General features: G+C 47.7%; 1 protein-coding gene across 5 annotated transcripts in view; it reads right to left on the reverse strand.

The window, feature by feature from the left end:
* Rin3 (Ras and Rab interactor 3) overlaps positions 1-25,294 on the reverse strand; it is a 109,023-nt gene that overhangs the window by 42,457 nt on the left and 41,272 nt on the right. The gene's annotated exons all lie outside the window — the stretch shown is intronic.

Raw genomic sequence — 25,294 nt, forward strand, 5'->3', positions numbered from 1 at the left:
TGACAACCAGGCTCTGCAGGCATCCCTTTGCTTCTCAATGCCTCCGTGTCCCCATCTTCCAAGAGAACAGCCCTTCAAACCCTAAAGACACTATCATTTAGGTGATAGCATCCTGCTATGTGGTTTGCAAAGCCTGGACCAGTTTTCCACAGGGAAGAGAGTGACATATCCACAAAATCATATTCCAATTGCCTCCACTTTCCTAGTACTGTTCTCAGTAGCTCATGTGATTTTTAAAAATCACATTTATCTTTTTTATGACAAACAGACTTCCTATTTGGTTAGATATAAAAATGTATAAAGAGTTAAACAAAACAAAACTGTCCTTCGTGTTTCTGCCCTTTAGAACTGTCCCCTGTGGCTCCATCTGGGAATCTTGAGGCTATCTTGTCTATGGTCTTAGATCTTCCAGCATATGCTCACAGCTCTTCTCCCTACCTGAGGGAGACTGTCTGGGCATCCCAAAACTGAGGGAGCTGGTCTGTGCCCTGAACCCCAGGGGAGCCTGTCTGGGTACCCTGAACCTGAGAGAGCTGGTCTGGGCACCCTGAACCTGAGGAGTTACTCTGGGCCCTGAACCCCAGGGGAGCTGGTCTTGACGGAGCCTCATAGCTTTCTGGATCTGCGGAGTATAAAAGTTGGTATGGAATGAACCACCTTCTGTCCCAAGACCTTTATTTAAACTGCACCAGTTGGGGGCATGCGTGGGCATCTGGGCATCAGATCTCTATCAGGATGTTGAACAGGCTCTCTGTGCCTCAGTTTCTACAACTGTGAAACAGCATTACAGTGTACCCATTTGTTGAGGACTGAACTGTGCCCCCCTTTACAAAAAAAAAAAAAGATGTATTAAAGTCCTGATGAACACGACATGTGACCTTGTTTGGAAATTTTTCTCATGTTTGATATATATATATATATATATATATATATATATATATATATATATGCCTTTTGAAGACACAGGACACCAAGGCACAGAGAACACAGAGAAGGAATGACTATGGAAGACAGAAGCAGAGTCTGGAGCTGGGTGACCAGGAACACACTTGGATCTGAGGCTTCGGAAAATGTCAAGTTCACCCACACCTTCATTCAAGGTCTCTGCCCCCAGAATGGCTAGAGAGTAAGTTACTGAAAGTCACCCAGTTTGTGTCCTTTGTTGCCGCAGAAAGGAGGGAAGGTGCCACCTCTTAAGCATGAACTAAAACAATTCTCAGGAGCTGCCCCTGATAGCACATGGCATCTCAAGACAACAGTAACGGCCCCAAATGGTAGCTTCAGCCGGTAAGATGATCAGAGAGGCCGCTGGCGGTGGGAGGATTCGATGGCCACACGCGGGTGCACGTGCAGCTTCAAGAAGGCTGTACCCTCGCCTTCATTTCCTTCCTACACTCCTCATTCCTCTCGCCTGTCTCTCTCTGCCCTTCCAGCCTCCGGAGCTCTCAGCCCTCAATCTACCCTCTGTCCCTAGCCCTTGTTTTCTCATTCTCACCCCTCCCTCTGAGGACCACACACAGCCAGGAGAAGCTCAGCTGGTTCCACAGGCTGGGGACCGGCAGAGACCAGGAAGGTCTTGCTTTCTTGCCCATATGCCCAGCATACCACTAGACCAGGCGCACAGCCAGGGCCCACAAAGCACAGGGTAGAATGGGCCTTCTGGTGTGGAAAGCGAGAACATACTCTATCTAGAGAGAAGATGGGTAGTTGCTCAGGATGGTGTGTGTAAGCCAGGGTGGGGGTAGAGTAGTGAGGCGGTAGAAAGTGGGGGAGGTTTGGATGAGGGGTTCTGTGCTCAACTATAGACAGCCTATTCAGCAGAGTTCAGCAGCACAGTGTACGTTTGCACTGTTAGGCAACATGAGGTTTCTTTTAGATGTGGTGAAACATTCTTAAACAGTAGTGACGGTTGCCCGACTCTGAATACACTAACGCCACCGATTTATAGTCTTTAAATGGGCCAATATATGATACCAAGCACAGCAAATAAACACATCTAAATAAGATTGAAATAAAGCTGTTACTTTAAAAAGAGGAGGAAGATTCTCTACAGAGTGGACTCACCTCTCCTTCCTGCACTGTTTTGGTGGGATTTTTATAATAAGCAAGGAAGACTTCCTTTTAGTAAAAAATACCGTATTTTATTTTTTATGTGTATGGATGCTTTGCCTGCAAGAATGTCTGTGTACCACAGGCATGCCTGCTGCCTGTGGAGGCTAGAAGAGGGCAGTAGAGCCCCTGAAACTGGAGTTACAGATGGTTATGAGCTGCCATGTGGGTGCTGAGAACTGAACTCAGGACCTCTGGAAGAGCAGTCACTGCTCTTAACCACTGAGCCACCTCTCCAGCCCTAAGGATGACTTCTATAAGTAAGGCTGTGGCAAAGGTGTCCCTTAAATATTACTTTCTAGTATTTCCTCAGAAGCTGCCCCAAACTGGCAAGTCCCCAGACTCCACTACTGCCAAGAGGCCACTTCACCTTACCACCTCACATGGCCTTTACATGGCCTTGGGGACATCCAGCACCCACTTCTGCACTTGGCAACATCTTGTAGCACAGAGCCTGTCAGTCTGTCCCTCCTGAACAAAGACACCAGGCCAACCAGTCATGGTGGACTCTCACAGTGTTTACCCTCTCCAGGGTCCCTCAGTAAGAGCCTTAGTACAGAATAGTTCAGAGATCTGACTTCACATGGTGAGGCTCTAGTGGACTCAGTCTGTACTGAGGTGGCCACAGGGCACGGCAATCAGAATCTGACTCTCAGAGAGAAGGAAGCCTTCTACCTTAGCACCATCCATCAGGGTTGGACTGGGAACAGGTAGAGATGTACCAAGATGGCTCTGCACTTTTACAATACTAGTGTTAGGATGGATCAGCCATAAGAAACCTGAAAGCTATTAGGTATCTTTTTAAAAAAGAAATTTCACTTTGTCACTCTGTAAATATATATATATATATATATTTATATATATATATAAATATATATATTAACATAAATATATATATATATATCCCTCAAAAGGCAGACTATTATGGCTCTCTTCTTTTCCACAATACCTCCAGTATTTGGCATGCTGTTTGGCACAGTACCTCCAGCATCTAACATGGTGCTTGGCATAGTACTCCCAGCACCTGGCATAAAGAGTACTACTGTGAATACCTTTGTGTACAGCTTGCATGGACATATTCGTGTACTCCTGATTGCATATGAGAGGCAGAATTTCTCAGTCAGATGTAATTTTATCTGATCAAGAAACTACCAAACTTGCTGGCATAACTGAATAACAACATGTAGAAAATGAAAATAGATCCACATCTATCACCATGCACAAAACTCAAGTCCAAATGGATCAAAGACGTCAACATAAAGCCAGCCATACTGAACCTCATAGAAGAGAAAGTGGGAAGTACACTTGAACGCATGGGCACAGGAGACCACTTCCTAAATATAACTCCAGCAGCACAGACACTGAGAGAAACAATTAATAAATGGGACCTCCTGAAACTGAAAAGCTTCTGTAAAGCAAAGGACATGGTCAACAAGACAAAACGACAGCCGACAGAATGGGAAAAGATCTTCACTAACCCCACATCAGACAGAGGTCTGATCTCCAAAATATACAAAGAACTCAAGAAATTGGTCATCAAAAGAACAAATAATCCAATAAAAAAATGGAGTACAGACCTAGACAGAGAACTCTCAACAGAGGAATCTAAAATGACTGAAAGACACTTAAGGAAAGGCTCAACATTCTTAGCCATCAGAGAAATGCAAACTAAAACAACTCTGAGATTCCATCTTACACCCAAAGAATGGTCAAGATCAAAAACAATGATGACAACTTATGCTGGGGAGGTTGGGGTAAAGGGAACACTCCTGCATTGCTGGTGGGAATGCAAGCTGGTATAGCCAGCTTTGGATATCAGTGTGGTGATTTCTCAGAAAATTAGGAAACAACCTTCCTTAAGACCCAGTAATACCACTTTTGGATATATATCCAAAGGATGCTCAACCATGCTACAAGGAAATGTGCTCATCTATGTTCATAGCAGCTTTGTTTGTCATAGCCAGAACCTGGAAACAACCTAAATGCCCCTTGACCAAAGAATGGATAAGGAAAATGTGGTACATTTACACAATGGAGTACTACACAGTAGAAAAAAATGACATTTTGAATTTTGCAGGCAAATGAATGGATCTAGAAAACATCCTATTGAGTGAGGTAACCCAGAACCAGAAAGACAATTATCACATGTACTCACTCATAAGTGGTTTTTAAACATAAAGCAAAGAAAACCAGCCTACAAATCACAATCCCAGAGAACCTGGACAACAAAGAGGACCTCAGAGAGATATACGTGGATCTAATCTACATGGGTAGTAGAAAAAGACAGATCTCCTGAGTAAATTGGGAGCATGGGGACCATGGAAGAGGGTTGAAGGGAGCGGAGAGAAAGGAAGGGGAGTAGAAAAAAATGTATAGCTCAATAAAATCAATTAAAAAACCCCCAAAAAGAAACTACCAAACTATTTTCCACAGTGACATCACTTTTACATTCCCTTCAGTCAGGTTTGGCAGTTCCAGGTTCTCCTCATCCTTGTTAACACTTGCCGCCTGACGTTTTGACTGCAGCCATCCCAGTGGGCCTAAAGTGCATCCTGTAGTTTTCATTTGCATTTTCCTAAATATTGGTGAGGCTGAGCATTTGTCTGTGTTTACTGACTGTGTGTGGGTTATCCATTTAAAACTTTCTCCTCTTGAGCCAGGCATGGTGGCCCACACTTTTGATTCCAGCATTCAGGAAGCAGAGGCAGGTGGATCTATGTGAGTTCAAGACCAGCCTGATCTACAAAGTGAGTTCCAGGACAGCCAGTGCGGTTAGACAGAGAAACCCTGCCTCAAAAAATTAAAAAAAAAATCTTATTTCTATGGGTGTGGGTGTTTCGCCCACAAGTGTGTCTGTGCACCATGTACATGTAGTACCTATGGGAGCCAGATGAGGACATCAGACCTCCTGGGACTGGAGTTACAGATGGTTGTAAACTGCAGTGTGGATGCTGGGATTCAGACTCCCAGAAGAGCAGCCAGTGTTCTTAACAGCTGAGTCATCTCTCCAGTCATAGTGGTCATTCATTTTGTTTTGTTTTGTTTTTGTTTTTCAAGACAGGGTTTCTCTGTAGCTTTGGAGCCTGTTCTGGTACTCGCTCTGTAGCTCAGGCTGGCCTTGAATTCACAGAGATCCACCTGCTTCTGCCTCCTGATTACTGGGATTAAAAGTGTGCACCACCACTGCCCAGCTTTGATTATTCATTTTTGACGATGAGTTTTGAGAAATAAAGCCTAGATACACACCTTTTGTCAGATCTATACTTTGTAGACATTCACTCCAAATCCAATTTATCTTTCTAAAGCTTTAAGAACGAACAAAGACAGAATGCTGTCTAAATGTATCTATTAGATTAGAGACACCCAGCTGGTATTGCATATCCACCCCAGTGTGTCTAAGCGGCTCTCACTAACAGTCTTCTGCCCTCTGAAATGGTTTATTTAGAAGTTCACTTTGCTGTCAACTTGGCAGGATTTAGAGTCACCTAGGAGACATTCCTCTGGGCATTTTTTGTGTGGGGGTTTCCCAAGAGGTTTAACCGAGCTTGGAAGACCCTCGCCAATTGTGAGTAAAACCATCCTGTAGGCTGGGGTCCTCAACTTAACAAAAAGGAGAACATGAGCCGAGCACCGGCATGGGTCTCTCACTGCTTCCCCAGTACAGCCGCCTCCTGTTCCCACTGCCCCTTCCCAACATGGCTGACTGTACCCTTACACTCAGACCCTGAGCCAAAATATACCCAACCTTCCTTCAGCTGCTTCTTTGCCAGGAATTCTGTCACGGTTAGGAGAAAGGTAACCAGGGCAGTTAATATGCTGTGGGACTTGATTCTCACTTAAACCACCGTCTTTCCCGCTGTCTTACTGTTCTCCTCAGAGACCCCTTTTCATAGATGGTCTGGATGCCAGCCCAAACCATGCCTGGTTTTAATCACTGCAAATCCGCAGGGGCTGAGGCAAGTGTACTCAACAAATGAAAACTTGTCCTTTGTGCTGTGTTCTTTAAGGGAGCCTGGGGCAGCTCTGACAAGGGCCACCACTAAGTGACAAGGGGCACTACTAAGTGACAAGGGCCACCACTAAGTGACAAGGGCCACTACTGAGTGACAAGGGTCACTACTAAGTGAAGGGTGAGCAGCTGGGACCCTCACTGCAGGCTTTGATGAGAATATACAAAAACATCAAAAGGGGATACACCTTGCCAAAGATTACTGTATACGTGGGGTACACATTTACTTAGGAAACAGAAACTCAGCCTTCCACATTTAGACAGCTCCACTAACCAGAGATATTTCACTTCTTTTTTTCTCTCTCATGAGATGGGGTTTCTGTGTAGTCCTGGCTTGGAGAGCTCACTTCCAAACAGGCTGTCAACAGTAGTTCTTAATAAAATGTTTAGTTGTGACGCCCACATGAAGGGCTCGGTCACTGTCAGCCCCTAGCCTGGCCTGTAGAGACAAAGGGTGGGTGGGTAGGAAAACTGACATGAACCCCACAGAAGGGCCACAGGGACTTTTCACGGCTTGGGGATCCGTCAGGAGCTTTTCCTAGAAGTAGACATTGATGTAGCCATCTGCTTCTTCTCAATGGAAGATTGAAATCGGGGTTGGGCGGGTGGAGAGATGTTAGTTTGCTCAATCCTGCGTGCAGCCAGGCCTCTCCGTGCACACTTAAGGGGTGAACAAGTAATGGATCAGATCTGCCCCAGGAGGAAACTGTTGTGAAAGGGGGTTCAGGAAAGCTGGACACCCCTCCCCCAGGAGAGATTAACCTCTTAGAAGGCTTGGAGAAGAACTATGGATCTAATCTCTGAATCCTCCTGTCATCCAGAAAGGGTTGGGTCATCTAATCCTGGTAGATTTTGACACCCCTACTTCAAAGGGACACTGTCACTGACCAAGTCCTTGGCAGGGAAAGCAGACTCCAAGGACAGAAAGTGAAGGTGACAAGAGGCTGGGGACTAGGGAGAGAATAAAGCCTGCAGGGATTTCCCCCCCACCCAGTGAAGGGAAACTTCCCCCCTACTCCGTGTGCCTTCCAGGGACCATCCCATTCCCAGCCACAGTGTCTCCTTCAGAACATTGCAAGGAGTGGGCTCCATCCCCATTTGGAGGACCACAATTGTGCGCGTGTGAGCACGTGTGTGTATGTGGTGTGTGTGTGTGTGTGTAGGCTGCTGGGCAGTAACTGTAACCGCCACAGGAACTACCACTTGGCCAGTCTGTGGCTGGCCATAGAGGAACGACTGCCTGTTTCTCTCAGTTCAATTTTGTAAAACCCAGGAAGGCTGCTTCCCCTGTTCCCAGAGAGGGCAGGGGTTTATGGGGTGGGGGTGGAGAAGTGGAGGTGGAGGAGGGGAGTCCTGGGTCCCCACAGTTTAAGGTCTCTCTTGCACTGAGACCTTGCTGTAGTGCAGTTATCTTGCTAGGGAGCCAGGAAAAGAGGCCTGAACCTGCTGAAAAGAGTCCCTTGTGACCAGAGCAGCCAGCCACAGGGCTATCACAGAACAGAAGCAGTCGGGATGAGAGGACAAACCAGCCTCCCACCTCCACCCCAACCCAGAAAAGCTCCTGTCTCCTCTGGGGAAAGCTTGGAGTGAGGCTGGGAAATCAAGTTCCCACTGCAGGTCAAGGCTGTGTAACACCGGCACAGTCAAGCCATCTCTAGTCACAGACTGAAGCCAAGCCTTTCTGAGACTCACGGAGGGGAGGTGAGAACCACAGTGGCTGATCTAGGCCCTGAGGGTCAATGTGCAAAGGTCAGAGTGGCATGCTCCCGAGGCTGGGTGAAGGAGAGCAGCCATTTCAATGGTAACAGCACCTGGGTGTGGAGGCAGCACAGAGTGAGGCTCAGACAGTTGGGAGAGTGTTTTAATATGTACCAGGGTCCAGTGCCCGACTGATCCTGGAGCACTGACGCTGTGCTCCCGCCGGCCAGCCCAACCCTCATGGCACAGCCCATCTCTGCAGATCCTGGGCTTGGATATAATAACTTTCCTCAGGTCCAAATTCTCCACCAACCAGGGACCCAGCAGGATTTGGAGCACTGTGGGGGACAGAATGAGCCTTGCCCTAGGGGATACCACAACTGGAAGCAAATGGGACAGGTACAAAGAGGCCCAGGCAGAGGTTGAAACGTGGGTCCTTTCCAAATGCCTTGGCCATTGCTAAAGGCAGGAAACCAGGAAGGTTCAGTAGGTGGCCCAGAGGTGCGGTCAGGTCCTGGTAGGTGCCACCAGCAAGTTCAGTAGGCACTTTTTCAGGAGCAGAGGCATGGGCAGAAGGCATAGGGGATAGGAGGCTACACGAGAGATCCCACAGGAGATCAGCCTTTGCCCACTGCCTGGTGTCAGCACAGAGCCTCTCTTTCAGGCCTGTCTCCTCCCTTGATACTGGAAGACAGCACCCGGGAGGCCTTCCGGAGCAGAATGCTAACCCCTCTCTCTGACTTGGGCACTGCTCACATCTTGTTCTCTAGAAGAGGATGTATGTCATCATACCACAGGTGTCACAGGCTCAGTCTGGGCTAAGCATGTAGAGCACTGGCCGGAGCCTCATTTCTTGTCACCTTCTCAGCTCTAGGGTCTTTTGGGGGGTTCTTGTTTCATGCTCTCCAGGTTTGCATTTGTGAACTAGCATACAGAGCCCCACAGGGGCAGTCACACTGTCCCTTACTATACCATTCTTGTTTGAATAAAAGGCTCCTGTGTTTGGAAGCTGCTCCTTCTTATCGAGCAAACGCAAACAACAGGCTTCAAGAATCTGAAAAGGAACACAGGACGAACTGTCATGACGCAGACGGGGGCTTCGTCTGGAAACTATTTATAGGTTCAGATGACAAAACGGAAGGGGACACTGAACAGATTTGTGAATTGCCAAGTGTCAGGGAAGATTAAATAAAGAGTAGGACATGGGAGGCCTTCTGGGAGGAGACAGGTGGGATGCGGGGATGCCGAGGAAGCTGTGGACCCGGGAAACCATCCCTTCTCCCTGCCACACCAAACTAGTCAAGGGTGTCTTGTGACTGCCCACACACGCAAAGAAAAGGGGCAAGCGGGGAGGGCGGTGGCCCTGGTGCCACCCTGAAAGAGAGGTCAGCTCCAAGTGTTATGAAGGGCTCACCATGAATCGCCAGAGAACACCACTTCGACTTTAGGATCTTACAATAATATGGAAAATTAGCTTCTTAACATACTAAGACAATACGGAGCAGACATTCTGTGTTCTCTTTCCCACACTACGTGTGAACGATCTGGGGTGTGCTTTGCACTCATGCTTAATCTTAGTGCCATTCAGTCCCATTTCTGAGGCTTGAGAGCCACCACACTAGACACAACCATGGTTCTTACCTGGGAGCAAACTGGTCCCCCAGAGTTGGCAATGCATGTAGATACTTCCAGTTGTACCTCAGGAGATAGCGCTGCTGGCACCTAGTGGTCAGAGGTCAGGAATGCTGACAACATCATGCCAAGCCCAGGACAGCCTCTTAGAAGGGAGGACCTGACAGGAACTGGTGTGTGTCCTGAAGCACCTGGAAGGGACTGGGAGTGTTTTGGATAGCAGCTCCTAGTCTGTTGCTGGTGCATACTTGGCTTCCAACATCAAAGCTTGTAACGGAGCTCAATGGGGACCTCAGCCCTAGAGGGTCTGGTTTCCCATGTATTAAACTAGCAATGCAGAAACAGAGAGTCACAGTGTGAATCGTGAATCAGGAACAAGGGGCCAGTCTTGGGCAACTGGCACTTGGCTTGTGAGAGGCTATTGAGTCAGGCTCATAAACATCAACTTCCTCTTGACTGCCATTAGCATCTCAGGCAGACCGAGCCCTTGTTCAGCCAGGAGTCTGCAGCTCTGGGGAACAAGGCTGATGGAGGTATGGATGGGGGTATCCCCTTGTCTAGCTATTGGTCAGTTTGATGAGTACATCCATCTTCTTCATCATGTCTACTTGGGCATAGTTTTTGAGTGGGGAATATCCTTGTTAGAGCAGAGCCCTGTCTTCCCCATAACCCTGCAGGCACAGGCCACAGCTCCTAATTTACCCCTACCACAGCTCTAGGTCAGGATGGGGCACCACTGCTGCTGGAGGCAATCCCTAGTCATTCCCTTTCTACCTGACAGTCGGAAGCTAGCTGGCAGTCCTCAAAGGTAGACTCAGGTTTCACATTTCTCTAGCTGGCCATTTAATTCAAATTCTCTTTGGTGTCAAGTTACTACCCTCGGAGAGCAGATCAGATTGTCCTCTAATTGCAGGGATGAAAGGGCCTCTGGGCCCCAAATGGCAAGAATATCACAAAAAGACATGTACACTTTAACCTCTTATCCTGGGAGTTGCTTCCTTTTGTTACAGGCCCTCAATTTGCCTCGTCCTAGAGGTAGACTGGGAGTTCATTTAGCCTTTATTTGGTAACTATATGCTAAGCACCTATTGCATGCCAATCCTATGTCAGGTACCACGGTGAGCCATGCCATTTTCTGTGTTCCTTTCCACAGCTCATTTGTCTCCTGCAAGTCAGTTCTCTTAGGTATTTCTGGGACATGTTCCTTCTCCTCGTGCCCACCATGATTGTCAGGTCAAGTTCCACCACCCTAACTGTTGTTGTAGACCACCTTCTAGTTTTCAACCTCAGGGCCTCTCTTGCATTTTAGCCTTTAACCTCCCCTTCTCCCCCGCACATACACACACTCTGAAAGACGTGCAACTTCTCTGTAAAAGGCACATCAGGTGATGTCCCCACCCACGTGTTCTTACTTGGGGTCTGGAGGGCTTTGGACAAAGGCTGAGCTCATTCAAGGCCTGTGTGCTCCACTCTGGGACAACCTTGTGGGCCTCTGCTGGTATCTGGGTCTCTGTTCACCCTCCCTTCAACATGCTCACATTCTGCCCACTCTGAACTTCCCCCGGACACACCCAGTACCCTGACACTCTGCATGAGCTGTCCTGCCACTTCATAAGTACTTCCTCTCTGGTGCAAATCGGATATTTCTCCCTGTCCTTTAGGACACTGTACCGGTCAGCATCCACAAACCTACCTACCCATCACCAGTGTTTGGAGGAGTCTTCACATTGCTCTAGTATAGTCTTTTATGTGTACCTTGGACCTAGTGTACTTGAATTGAATAAACAACTAAACTAAGGTAAATAAACGTCTAATGATGGCAAGTGAGTGACTCTTCTTGGATAGAAGCTTCCGAAGAGGAGCTGCTGCTGCTTCCTCCTCCTCCTTCTTTCTCCCCTTCCTCCTCCCCTTCTTCCCATTCTTTTTCTTCTTTTCCCTTTTCTTCCTTTCTTCTCCCCTTCTTTTTCTTCCTCCTCTTCCTCCTCTTCTTTTTCCTCTTCCTCCTCTCCTTCTGCCTCATCCTCTTCTTCCTCCTCTTTTCTTCCTTCTCCCCTTTCTCTTCCTTCTTCCTCCTCCTCCTCTCATTCTTCCTCTCCCTCTTCTTCCTCCTCCATTTCTTCTTCCTTCTTTTCCTGAGACAGTGTCTCATTTTGTGGCCCAGAACGGCTCCAGACTTCAGTCTTTGTTCCCTCCTCCAGCCCCTCAAATGCTGGATTATAGATGTGCAGCTCAGCAGCACTTACTTTTGGCTTTATAAATTACATTTACTTACCTGCAGAGGAGTGGCAAGCCACAGTACACATGGCAACGGTGCCCCTGTGGCATTCAGAGGACAAGTTATGGAGCTGATTTTCTCCTTGACCATGTGTGTGGGTCCCAGGGTTGGACTTCAGTTGTCACGTTTGGTAGTGGGGGCCTTTGCCTGCTGAACCATTTCACTGGCCAAAAAACAGAACCATGGATGGGTAAGAGCAGGTGCCAGGATCAGGCTGTTGGGCTTTAAATCCCGGCTTTGCTGTCAGTAAAATGTGATTCTGGTCTGCATCAGTTTCTGATAAACGGCGTTAGATTCTTGCTATTTACTGCTGTGTACCAGAAGACAAAACAGAAGAGAGACTTGGAAATAACAACCATCTTCTTACAACTCATGCTTGATGGGTCAGAAATGGGCAGTGTCAGCTGGGTGACATTTCTGCTCCTTGAGGAACAGACTATACATATAATTGATTTTTATTGAGTTCTACATTTTTCTCTGCTCCCCTCCCTTTCTCTCCCTTCCCCTTCAGCCCTTTTCCATGGTCCCCATGCTCCCAATTTACTGAGGAGATTTGGTCTTTTTCTACTTCCCATGTAGATTAGATCCATGTATGTCTCTCTTAGAGTCCTCATTGTTATCTAGGCTCTCTGGGATTGTGATTTGTAGACTGGTTTTCTTTGCTTTATGTTTAAAAACCACTTATGAGTGAGTACATATGATAATTGTCTTTCTGGATCTGGGTTACTTCACTCAATAGGATGTTTTCTAGATCCATTCATTTGCCTGAAAATTTCAAAATGTCATTATTTTTTCTACTGTGTAGTACTCCATTGTGTAAATGTATCATATTTTCCTTATCCATACTTCAGTCGAGGGGCATTTAGGTTGATTCCAGGTTCTGGTTATGACAAACAATGCTGCTATAAACATAGTTGAGCACATGTCCTTGTGACACGATTGAGCATCCTTTGGATATATACCCAAAAGTGGTATTACTCGGTCTTGAGGAAGGTTGTTACCTAATTTTCTGGGAAATCACCACACTCTCCAAAGAGATATCCAAAGGGGCTGTACCAGCTCACACTCCCACCAGCAGTGCAGAAGTGTTCCCTTTACCCCACAACCTCTCCAGCATAAGTTGTCATCATTGTTTTTGATCTTGGCCATTCTTACAGGTGGAAGATGGAATCTCAGAGTTGTTTCAGTTTGCATTTCTCTGATGACTAAGAATGTTGAGCATTTCCTTTTCAGTCATTTTAGATTCCTCTGTTGAGAGTTCTCTGTTTAGGTCTGTACTCCATATTTTAAATTGGTTTATTTGTTCTTTTGATGACCAATTTTTTGAGTTCTTTGCATATTTTGGAGATCAACTCTGTTTGATGTGGGGTTAGTGAAGATCTTTTCCCATTCTGTCGGCTGTCGTTTTGTCTTGTTATTTTACTTTACAGAAGTCCTTTGCTTTACAGAAGCTTTTCAGTTTCAGGAGGTCCCATTTATTAATTGTTTCTCTCAGTGTCTGTGCTGCCGGGGTTATATTTAGGAAGTGGTCTCCTGTGCCAATGCATTCAAGTGTACTTCCCACTTTCTCTTCTATGAGTTTCAGTATGGCTGCCTTTATGTTGAGGTCTTTGATCCATTTGGACTTGAGTTTTGTGCATGGTGATAGATATGGATCTATTTTCATTCTTTTATATGTTGATATCCAGTTATGCCAGCACCATTTGTTAAATATGCTTTCTTTTTTCCATTTGATATTTTTTTTTTGTCAAAAAACCAGGTGTTTGAAAGTGTGTGGATCAATATCTGGGTCTTTGATTAAGTTCCATTGGTCCTCCTGTCTGTTTTTATGACAGTACCAGGCTGTTTTCAGTACTGTAGCTCTCTGTGGTAGAGTTTGAAGTCAGGGATTGTGATGCCTCGAGAAATTCTTTTATTGTACAGGATTGTTTTGGCTATCCTGGGGTTTTTGCTTTTCCATATGAAGTTGAGTACCGAAACCGACTTTTTTTATTGACTGGTATCAGCTAAGGCTTGCCTGGTTTGAAGGATTCAAGATGTTTCCCCTTAGATCTAGTTCTTTGGCAGGGAATGTTAAAAGGCTACAGTCAGCCAGGTCCATCTCCCTCCCAGGCCTCTCTCTCCAGGGTGGAGGCAACTCGACTCTTAGAGTTGAAGAAGAAGTGGCAGCTCTCTGAAAACCTAAGAGGAACTGGCTAGAGTCATTTCTGCTTATTCTGTTGACCACAGAAGTCACAGGCCAAAGTAGATTTAAGGGAGGGGCAATAGACTTCACCTCAAGAAGGAAGAAGTAGCAGAAAAAATGCCTTAATCTGCCACAGTGTGGCGCCATATCCTAAAGCTGATATACAGATTAAATTAGCAGAGCAATTGTAATCTCAGTAATTATGAGGCTGAGGCAGGAGAATAGTGTGTTTAAGGCCAGTCTGGCCATGCTGAGAGAAACTGTCTCAAAACTGAAAAATAAATAATTCATACCAAATGCTTAATAAATGACTGTTATTATATAATAGTCCTTCATTAATCCCATTATACCTAGTGAAAGCCCAGCAAGCAGCCAAGTCTCACTAAATGCTTTTTGTATCATAATTCTGTGTAGGACGAGGCATATGGAGAATGTTTTAGGCTAGGCTAGAAGGGGGGAGATTCTTGTACCAATCCATGAGCCATATTCTACAAACCTTGGGATCCTGCTGGAGTCCGGAGACTGGTAGGAATCCAAAATCAGAGGCCCAGAGGGTCCCACAATCTAACACATCCTTCTTTAAGTGTCTCCCCCAAAGTCTGCTATAGGGAGGCTCCACAGATCACAGGAAAGAAAACTGAACTCCTGCCCAGGTTCATCCACATGGTTTGTGACCACTGAACTTCAAAGTTAAGCCTGTGTGCTGGATTTTTCTTTCACGGCCCCTGCCATTGATATTTCTCAAGAAAAAGCATGGGCAATCTCCACGGCATCATTCCTGTGGGTAACAGGCTGTGGTCCTCAGGATGTTGAAACCAAAAAGAAGCACCTCAGTGTTGGGACCAATTGGGTTCCTGGCCTTCAGCTGCTCTTCCCTGCTAGAGCCTTCTAATTGAAGTTACTAAAAGCTGTGCCTTGCCTAGAGGATCAGAGGATGGGATTTTCACCTGTTGGCCATTGACTGCAGGGTATTTAAGCCTCCATGGTGCTATTAAAGATGGCCTTTGTACCAGTGATTGGTGGTCCGTGTGTTGGTCTGTCTCTGCGTGTGTTTCCTCAACCTTCGGCCCCTTGCCCGAAGCTCGCAAACTGGATTCTAGCGCATAGAGCGCAGAGTGCGCGGCACCTCAGATGTCTCTGAGAAAGTTCCCTGAGAGTGCAAAAGCTAGCCATGAGTAGTTGAGTCTCGTCATCCATTTCTCCAGAAACTATCATAGTGATAGCTATCCTATCATAGTGTGCTCAGATTTCCCCCCCCTCTCTCTATCTCTCTCCTCAATCTCCTCCCCTCCACACACACACCATGCTTTGGCTTATAAGATGTTTATATACAAGTCAAGGCCCAAGGGTGGCTATTCACACCCTAGTTTCCTAGATGGGAATTGGTAGCAGCAGGGGCAATCAATGGTCATAATCAGTTCTCCAGGGAAAACCACCCTGGATATGGCCCCTGCCGGTTTCATGATATACGTACTCCCTAGCTAGGAAGAGGCACAGCCAGCTCTCCCCAGTGGGTCTCATTGGGTCTAGCACTACCAGGGCCATAGCCCAGAAAACAATTGCTTATGCTCAACTGTCAGGGTCAGGCCCGGAACTCCCATCCCCATGGCCTTCCTCACAAAGGCCACATAGCCCTACCTGCTCCTTTGCCCGGTTCTGGCTCTGTGTCAGGAACACAAAGAGAAAACAATGATACAACTGTGAGAGTTTTAATGACTGACTGGACTACCATCTACTTTATTTCCCTCTCTGTCATCTTCCTCTGTCCTTTGGAAAGTCCACGGAGTGAAGAACACAGAGACGTGACCAGAAACAACTGGGTTCCGGTGAAAGAGCCAAGCATCTCTGACTCGCCTGAATCCCAGTTAACATCCTTGGGTGCCAATAGCTCAGCTGCAAAGAGGAGATGCTAAGACTTGTTTCAGAGGTGGTGAAGACAGAAGACAGGCCATGTGCTGTTCCCCACAACTGCGGTTGAAGGCTTCAGATTTCAGAGTCCAGTGATGAGGACTTAATTTTTGACAGGAGGCTTTTATCATTGGAGGTGCCAAGGGTAGTCTTAGACAGGGAACTACATAAAAGGAACATTCCAGCAGGGGAAATTCCTCTAGGGCAAGTTCCCTAAATGTTGACACTGTGATAACCAAGACAGAGCAATAAACATAATAAAAGGTGAGTCAACTGCGCCACAAAGAACAAGACAAACCATTCATTGATTCTGACAAATGAGGGGAGACAGGCACAGAATGCCACAGAAGACACTTTTTTTTTTGGAACTTCCCAGAAGTTCTTGGCCCTGTTGGTGAGAAAGGTACACTAATATGACTTCCCCAAAGGCAGCTAGGCTGTCTGGACACAGCAACATATGCTTTCTAGGTTGTGGGGAGGTTTTCTGACCCAAGTAGTAGGACATGGATTGTTGGGCAAAGGTGTGGGGCCTTATTCTTCCAGGCACTTTGAATCTATTACTTGCCAGGGGAAGTCAGGAGTCCCCTTTCTCAGGAGGCCTAGAGGAATTGAATGGCTTACAGAAGACATATAGCAAGTGACTAGGGGAAGTCTGATGAGAACCCACTTCACTGGTAGCCACACCCAGGTGTTTGTCCAGCTCACAGTGGCTTTACTGATGCTCATTCTTCTTAGGGTAGTGCTGCCCGGAAAATCCCGTAGCAAAAGCAAACCTGGGAAGTGAGCCAGAGGTGTGCTGAGGTGGCAATCAACTTCCCCAGACTTCCTCAGAGCTAAGGGTCTAGGACCTCTCCTTAGAGGTAGGTCCTCTATGTCAGGGGTTCCACTTAGCATGAGCTGAGCCTCCACACAGGGATGTCCTGAGAACCACAGGACACAAACAAGCCCACTCTCTGGTTTTGCCTATTCTTGCTCCCATCCACTCAGAGACCCGAGTGACTTCTAGGAGCCAACTCTGGCTCAGCTTCACATCTGGGCTCTCTCCGGGACTTTGTTTATAGTATAACACCATCAAGATCCTCCCTTATCCTTTCATCTGATTGCAAGAGCCGCAATCCCACCACTTGTAACTGCCTGCTCTGCTTCCCTGGCCAGACTTGAAGACAGGAAACCCCTTCTTATCATCACCCAGGCACTGATAAATGCTAAGTACTAGTAATCATGAACAGATGAACACCGGAACACACAGCAGTGTTTAGACCACTCTTGTACTTGGCAGGTCTTAGGTATGGTCACACACATTTCTTGTCTCTTCTGCCTACAGCTTCTTTGGAGGTGTAATGGGTCCCTGTATGATTGATGGGAATGAGGGTCAAACGTCACATGGTCTTTTTCCGTTTCCAGAGCCAGTGAGAGTACTGAGTAGGAAATCCGAGTTGATTCTCTTCTAATGTACGCATTCAATGCTATATATTTCCTGTAGGTGCTGCCTGCCGTACTTTACACATTTTGAGAAGTTTGGATTTTCGTTTAAAGCATTTACACATTTTCCATGATATTTTTCCTTTGAGCTGGTATTACGGCGGATGTGCTGTTTAATCTAGTAGGGATTTACCACTGTTTTTCTGTTCCGTTAATCAATTCCTACTTTGAGTCTGTGTGATCTGGTTTCTACTTTCTATAATCTCTTAAGGTACACCTCCTGACCCAGAGTGTGGTCTGCTTGATGGATACTTCCTGTGAACAGGAGAAGGATGTGCATACCGCTTGGGTTGATGAAATGGTCCATGGGTCTAGTTAGTCTAGGACATCCAGTTGATAGGCTCTTGAGCTTAACTGTGTCCTCACTGACTCTGCCTGCTGCATCCATCCATGTCTGATAAAGGGGTGAGGTTTTACTTAGGGCTCACCAATTAGGCTACCCTGTCTGGCTATTAAGCCCCAGGGATAGGCCTGTCTCTGCTCCCAGTGCACAAGCACACGGACTATACCTAGTTTTAGGTAATGTTGGGGTTTGAACCCAGGGCTTTATGTATGTTAGGCAATGTAGCCACATTCCCATCTCTTAATTTAATTATTTTATTTGACTTAATGTGTGATGCTGGGATGAAATGCAGGCCTCGTGTGTACTGGGTGAGTGTTTTACCATTAAACTGTACCACAGTCTTAATTGCTTACAAGGCTTCAAACAGGGTTTAGCTCACTGGTCCTTCCACCTCCTTCCATGGAGAACACAGCTCTCTACCTCTCCATAGGACAGGACAGTAAGGAACCAGGCTGGAGCAGGGAGCAGCACTCAGCAGACAATGTAATCTACCCATGACTTAATGTTGGCCCTCCTAGCTCCCAAAATTGTGAGAAATTAATGTCTCTTTTTAAAGACCATACCAAATCCCAATTATTTGTTACAACAGCACAGACAGACTCAGATACATGCTGAGTCAAGATCACCCAGGCCTGAGACAGCAAGCCAGGAGACCCTAGGGCTTTGCCCTGGTACCCTCTATAACTACCTTCAGAAGAAGGGTGACAGAGTAGAGGCTTCTAGTCTAGAAACAGCCGAGTCAAGCTGCTGTGCCTTAGATGGGTTTCTTGAAGCTGCAAAGTCCCTAAGGATGGGCAGTCATACACACGCAGACCAGGACCACCCCCACACAGATTAGGACCACCCCCATACAGGCCAGGACCACCCCACACAGACGGGGACCACCCCACAAAGACCAGGGCCACCCCCACGCAGACCGGGACCACCCCCACGCAGACCGGGACCACCCCTACGTTGACCAGGACCACCCCACACAGACCAGTACCACTCCCCACAGACTAGGACCACCCCCACGCAGTCCAGGACCACCCCACACAGACCAGGACCACCCCACGCAGACTGGGACCACCCCTACGTTGACCGGGACCACCCCACACAGACCGGGACCACCCCACACAGACCGGGACCACCCCACACAGACCGGGACCACCCCTCGCAGGTCAGGACCACCCCTCGCTGGCCAGGACCACACACTACAACACTCTTTTCATCATCTTTTTCTTTCACCACCAAGAAGACCCTGTGCGCTCCATGTTTCTCAGATTCTGTCAACATTTCCCAGGTCCAGTTCTCTCAGAACAAAACAAATTCCTCTAGCTCCCACGTTCACCTTTACTGGAGAAGTGTTTCTCCCCTAGTTTTCTCACGAGGCACTGACGCCTGCTGAGTGCTCCTCTTCTGACCTGTTGGACTCTCCTGCCTGCCCACAATGCTCCCATGACCACTGAAGAGTGCTCTCCTTCTCCAGGGCCCACCTCAACTCTGTCTTCCAGCTGTCCAGCCTGGACTCCTACACAGTCACCATGTTTTACTGTTGGGTTGCCAGTTTTCTACAACCCCTCTTTATTCTCCGGTTGGGATTGATTGCTGTCCCTGCCAACTGCCACACAGCCCAGGGGGCCTAAAGCATCCATCTCATTGGGCTACTTCCTGCTCAGAACCTTTCCATCCTTAACAGTGTAGCGTGCTTGTCACAGCTGCTGGGACCCAGTCAGTTTCACCCTGGCTGTCTTGATTTTGTCTCTTCTTCAATTACCTGACCAGCACGGCTTCCTCGTTTCTGAGCTTTGACAAGAAGACTGTGGCTTCAGCAGCTCAAGGCTGTTCCCCAAAGTTCTTCCTCACCATGGTTTCTCAATTCCCCCGGCCCCTTTGGGCCAAGTGATCTCCCCCAGGAATAGAGTGTTGATGTTGCAAGGGCACAGTTATATTATAGGACTTAGGACAGTGGCCTTGTTTGTGCCTCTTTTCACTTGGTCCAGGACTGGGGTTGTGTCTTAGCCCCTTATACGTGTCTTCCCTCAAAACCCATTCAGTAGGTACTTAATTGGGGATACATTTTTGTGACATGCATAGCAGCACAGAGCTGAATAATAAAATAAGATGGTGGAAATGGAAGGGTAAGCAGTGGTATGCAGGATTTAAAATCAATTGAAAGAAGAGAAAAGAAAAGAAAACTCACTCTGTAGACCAGACTGGCCTCAAACTCACAGAGATCCGCCTGCCTCTGCCTCCCAAGGGCTGGGATTAAATGCATGCGCCACCATCGCCCAGCACCCCTGTGAGATCTTAAAAAACTAAGAAGTAAAAGAAGAGGAGGAGAGAGGAGGAGGGAGGAGGGCAAGGAGGAGGAAGTTAGTTTCCCAAGGTTCTGCAGCAGTAGAGCTCTTAGAGCTAACCTCACCTCGCTGTCTCATGCTGACGTAACTTGGGTCTGGAAGCTCAGAGCTGGGAGGATGCAGACAGAAAGAAGTGAATGAAGCATGGCTATTTCAGCCCAAGCTCCTGTGGCCACTGAGCAGCCAGGGCCGCACTTGCTTTTTAGAGCCATCCTGAGGACGGGCAGCACAGGAAATGAGGGGTTGTGAGGTGTGAGCTGCAGGTTGCTAATTATAACTGCCGCTGTGGGCTGAGCACTTGCTACACGTGGGGCTCAGGGCTTCTTCCCAGAAATGTCTACATTTAGATACAAAGATGCTGACTGCTTCCCTGCTCGTAGCTTCTTTCCTGGATCTGTCCACAGCTGTGCTCGGGAGATGCCCTCACTTCACAGATGAAGAAACTGTAACGAGGACATCAGATATCTTATCTGATCTCACAAGAATAAAAATCTAGAACCTATAGTCATCCTATCCAAAATCCATGTTCTAAAAATAAAAGGGGGGGATTCACTGACAAGTTTGCAAGATCTCCCACAAGGCAATCAAACCTGCCTCACCTCCTGCTAAAATATGGAGTCTCTACACCAATCCCTCCTTTATGAATAACAATTTCTCATCTGCTCATGGACTTAAGCCATCTCCATTCAAAAACAGGTCAGATTTCATTCTAGGGCTTCAGCTGGTTACAATCATGCTCAAGAGTATGGGCATTCTGGCAAAACTCTGCCATGCCCACGTGCATCTCTACTGCCCAGGAGGACACACCCCAAGATGTCTTCCTTGCATCTTTGGTGACCCCCTCACCAAACAGCGTGAGAATCCACCACACTTGTCAAGGAGACTGGCTGTTTTCAAGGTGTTGGTGTACCCAACTTGACCTAAAACTCACACCTGAGAGTGACGATTTACTCAGTATTGGTGGACAGACCTTTCTAAAGCCAAGGGTCAGGGGGCCAGAGGGACTGAGTGGCAGTGATGAATTGTGGGTCAGGCCTGTGTACGGCATAGCCTACTTCCTTCATGGGCCTGGCTACCACCACTGCCTCAGGGCTGCTCTGGAGAGAAGGTCACAAATGGGGCTTTTTCTTCCTTTATTTAGCAACCACTAGAAAAATGGCATCCCATGAATGCTTATCCTCACCACCTCTTTGTGTATTAGTGAAATGGCAGGTTCGGCTGAGGACTCTTCATCTGTAAATTTGACATCAGAACCGCTCCAGTTTCCAAAACTACTTGGTCCACCAACATCATGACATGCACGAGAACTTCTACACCTGATGTCAACTGACAAGTGGGGTTAAAAGGCATGTGCACTGGAAAGATGATAAAAGAAAAAGTCCCTTGCAGGTTATGTGCATACAGTATACATGAAGCATAAGTTTCCCAATTAGGCTTAGGTCTCAGCCTCAGGACAACTCACTACACATGTGCAAATACTTCACAATCCAGCACAAGTCTGCCACATTCCTGGCTCAAATATTTAGGATGAAGGATGCTCCTGATACAGGGTCCTCTAGGACAGGCTGTGCATAACAACCATCAAGGATCAGGGCTGCCCCCAGAAGCTGGCATAGTCCCATCCAGCCTTCTCTCTGCTCCTTCAATAGGTGCAATCCTGCTGTAAATCCTCTTTTGCTCAATCTCTGAGTCACTTCCCCTTCTGCTGGCCACATGTACAAGCGGAGAGTATTCTTCCCATCCCACTGGGTTCCAGCCTGGCCATGAGGCCTGCTTCGGTCACTGGGTTTTGCAGGAAAGTGGTGGCTGCCGTTCCTGAGTGGGACCTTCCAGAGTCAGCAGGGACTTCTGCTTTCTCTCTCATTCCCCAGATGGGCAAGGCTCAGCAGCTGTGTGAAAAGATCCAGCTGCAGGCTGTTCGTGTCATATCAGTGAGAACACGCGTGTTCCTTTGTGTACGTGTGTCACAATCATGTGTACTATGGCGCATTCATGTTATTGTGTGTGTGTTTAGGACTAAGGTTTAGGACAGTCTGTTGTTACCGTTACAAGCTCAGCCCAGATGATAGAATTAGGATTTTTCAAAGAAAAATCTTTTTAAGAAACCAGCGAGGGAAGGTGGGTCGTGGTGGAGGCAAAGGCAGAAAAAAAGAAAAGATAAAAAAGAAATCAGAGAGGGATTCCAAGTGTTTCAAAACACAGCTGCGGTCAATGCAAGACCAGGGGGTGCTTTGGGGGCACCCCCTGGTCTCCTCCCTCCACTCCATGTGGGGAAACCCAGAAAGCTTCAATTCTAGGCCTGGGCCTTTGTGTTTCCCGCTTCCTCCTCGGGCCACTCCAACACAGTCACCCAGCCACAGAGTCTCACATCCTACATCATTTGGACAACAAATTCCTTCCAGGACTCTGACAAAGGCAACAGCATTATCCCTACCTCAGAGATGGCGGAGCCTCTTGCCCCAGTCACCCAAGTGGCAGGAGGCAGGGGTGAGAGTGAACCAGGCTGTGCGACTCCCAGGGTCTGTGCTGAGTCCTGATGACAGCAACAGTGTGGAATTAAAAGAGAGGTCGGAGAACGGGACCTAGATTTGCAGAGCAGGGAAGCAGCCACTGGTCTGGCGGCAGACCTCACGGGAAAGGTTTCTGAGCAGCAGAGTAATGTAAAGAGAGAACAGAAAACACAAACCACGGGCAGCTTTGTGTTTGGGATCAAAGTGTAGAAGTAAGGATTGAAGGACCAGATTCCACGGATGACTTTGGTCTGTGTTTTGATTACCTTCAGGGCAAAGCTGAACACTGACTTTATTTAAAACCTTAAAATGCAGGGAATTTTACCATGCGGCCCTTGAAGGAAACCAAGAACCTGAAATGTTAGTGTTCCTATTTCTGAATGGTCTGATGTAATCATCTGGGCAGAAATGAAGATATTCGGGAGAAATTGGTGCCCCTTCTCTGGGCTTTCATACTGTTGAAGTCATTGTCTCCAAGGAATCGAAATGTCACTAGGGGAAGGGAAAGGTTGGGGCCCTGATGCCAGCTAGAGGAGGGTTATTTCCAGCAAAGAGACTCCACAGTTCTGAAAACATGTCAGTAATGACCACACCCCTTGGCCAGGACTGCTTAGTTATGCAGACCTCTTACCTTCAACTTAAACCTCATGTCAGAACCCTGAAGAAGGACTTTGTTGGGGACAGTCACTGGATCTATTTGTCACTGGCCCCTGGGCCTTCTCAGAGTCCCCCCCCCATACTTCCTGTTTTAGCAATAACCCCTTTAAGAGTGGTAGGAACCTGTGCCCCAGCTCTCTGATCTATACCCATCTATACCCGTCCCTTAGAAGTGGGGCCCATCAGCCCACTTCCAGCCAGCACCCCATTGAATCAATCGAATCGTCCATTCACTGTAATCCCCACCTGTGCAAGCTGAATTGGGATTGGGCCAGTTCTGTACCAAGGGCTCCTTCCCATAGCTGCAATGCTTCTGAACTGGGTTTGTTTTAACCCTAGTGACTGTCACCACCACTGTCCCACTCTTGTTTGGAAAGGGGACATGAAATCAAACCACCATCCTGCCTTCCAAGGGATGTGTTGTTTAAGGTGCAGAGACCTAGATGTGATGGCCTCAAAGGTGATCAGGGCAGAACTCCAGTTCTGGACCAGCTCCACTCTCTCCCACCACCTAAAAAACCCCAGGCACCCTGCCTTGAACCAGTACTCTCTCCACAGGGCCCTGGGTGCATCCCTACCTGTGCACTGAGCCAGTCCTACAGGCGAAAACTCACTCAAGGCACTTGGGTCCCTAAAAGTTCAAGGGTAACTAATGTGTGGCAGCCTAGTCTGGGAAGTCAAGACTCTCAGTAGAGGCAGGACTATTCTGAAATCCCAGACCGCCAGTTTGTGGCCTAGGGGTCACAGACACATCCAGGGCCATGTGTGCCAGGCACTGTGAAGGTCACCTTCCCCTGGCCATAAGAAAAATGACCCAGGGAAACAGGAGACAACCCAAACAATTCCAACCCTCTTGAGTCATCAAAGGACACTACGTACCCCAGTGGTTTAGTTTACACGGCACCCCCCATTCTCTTTGAGAACGCCACCCTGGTATGCTAGCTCCATGGTCTCTCCCAGATCCACACCTCTACCCTCATACTCAGGGAGCCACTCACACCCCCAGCAGTTCATTCAAACCCAGTAGCTCTACTTTCCTGGGCACAGGATTGACTACATTTCCCAGGGTCCCTTGCAGTTGGGTTTGCTCATGTGACTGAGTTTTAGCCACTAAAATACGGGTACAGGAGACACCCAGACTCCTTTCCCAGTCCAACTGTTGCTTTGGACCCAACCCTAAAATATGGAGGTCACATGCTGAGGTTGCAGAGCAGCAGGGTCCATGCAGGGGCCCTAAGGGGGCACATCTCGCCTGTGCTTGGAAATTCGTTGCCTACAACCCTAAGCCATTTCTCGGTATTGTGGCAGTTGGCTGGTGTTCCGCATGACCACATTCCCATGCCAGCCAACACCTTTCCACTCTGTCTCTTACCCCACTTGATGCCCTAGAAGGAGGTGCCCTGTGTTCCTGCCATAGAAGCACACTCCGTAACTGTGGAAAGTGTACGAGGGGCACACATGCTTTGATCATGTGGTCTGAGTCTCTGGAAAGACCTCCTCCCAGCAGGATGGGGAACCTGCTCTACTTTCTTTTGGTAGAACTAACACAAGCACCCTCACACACTCAGGACCCGGTCCTAAAGCCTGCTTCTTTTAGATGCCCGCCCAGACTCTTCCCTCAGAAGGGAGGCTTAGGGCCCACCACATCCTTCCACTGGAGTCCTCTGTCGCTCTAGCATAGCCCCCACCCTGACTGGAGCCCCTGCCCCCCCACCCCACCCCGAGGCCAGGACCTCCATCTTACTCATCTACGTACTTTCTCAGTGTCTGGAAAAACAAGCATGGAAATATTTACTGTAGATTCCTTAGCTGCTGTCACTCTGTGGTTGACGAGGGTGACGAGGTTCAGGGAACACCCTGGAATTGTTCCTATGGGTGTCAGCTGGTGCTTCAAATGTATTATGAATTCTTTTTGTTTGTTTGTTTGTTTGAGACAGGGTTTCTCTGTGTAACAGCTCTAGCTGTCTTGGAACTCTTTGTAGCCCAGGTTGGCCTTGAACTCACAGAGATTCACCTGTCTCTGCTTCCCGAGTTCTGGGATTAAAGGTGTGTGTCACCACTACCACCCAGCTTTATCCTACCATGGGCTTCTTGGGTTTTAAAACTTAACATGTGAACAGGGTCTTTGAAAGGATGCAGAAGCTGGT

The sequence above is a fragment of the Myodes glareolus genome, chromosome 11, assembly GCF_982192425.1.
Source record: "Myodes glareolus chromosome 11, mMyoGla1.1, whole genome shotgun sequence".
NCBI classification, from domain to species: Eukaryota; Metazoa; Chordata; class Mammalia; order Rodentia; family Cricetidae; genus Myodes; species Myodes glareolus.